This window comes from Pipistrellus kuhlii, unplaced genomic scaffold (assembly GCF_014108245.1).
Source record: "Pipistrellus kuhlii isolate mPipKuh1 unplaced genomic scaffold, mPipKuh1.p scaffold_m20_p_14, whole genome shotgun sequence".
NCBI classification, from domain to species: domain Eukaryota; kingdom Metazoa; phylum Chordata; class Mammalia; order Chiroptera; family Vespertilionidae; genus Pipistrellus; species Pipistrellus kuhlii.
In genome coordinates, this window is record NW_023425449.1 from 14,111,409 (window position 1) to 14,112,147 (window position 739).

General features: G+C 35.3%; 1 pseudogene; it reads left to right on the top strand.

Annotated features, from left to right (window-relative positions):
- Positions 1–335: 335 nt before the first annotated feature.
- Positions 336–512, top strand: LOC118718696 (annotated as a pseudogene).
- Positions 513–739: the final 227 nt, after the last annotated feature.

A 739-nucleotide genomic window follows, 5' to 3' on the forward strand; every position in this document is an offset into this window, starting at 1 on the left:
CTTCAAATAAGACATTTTACTGATCTCCTGACTAACCATAGTCTGATTTTAAAGTACAAATTTTGAAAACCCTAGACCAGGCCTAAATATTCCATCTTAATCTAAACCAATCTGACTTTGGGGTTTGATGAACTAGCCTTCATTCAATTCTCTTTTGTCATTAGTAGTGATATGGATTCATATACTTACGTGAAAACTTTGCTAATTAGGAAAAAGAAAAGTTTGAAAGCAGAATGCCAATCCAGAAAGAAGATAAGAGCATTGTTTGTTGATTGATTTCCAGATGGAAAGCAAGAAGTTATTGACCTCAATCAACATGCTCAATTGAAAGGGAAATACTTACCTGGCAGGGGAGATACTATGATCACGAAGGTAGTTTTTCCAGGGTGAGGCTTATCCATTGCACTCTGGATGTGCTGAGCTCCGTTATTTCCCTAAATGTGAAAAATTTGAAATGCATAAGTTGTGGTAGTGGGGAAAAAGAAAGGGAATCATAGCCAAAAGTAGACCTGTTACAAGTCACCAGGTTTGTGTCTTTGCCTGGGGCCTGTATGATAAAATGGCAGAAACAGATTTGAGTTGAAAATATTGAAAGCATCATTCAATTGCACCTAATTTCTATTAATAAATATTCATAACTCATTTTGAAATATAGCAGTGAACTAAATTATCAGTGGAACTCTCTATTAAATAACTTGTGAGACAAAGACAATGAGCTCTTTTGTGGTACATGTCCTAT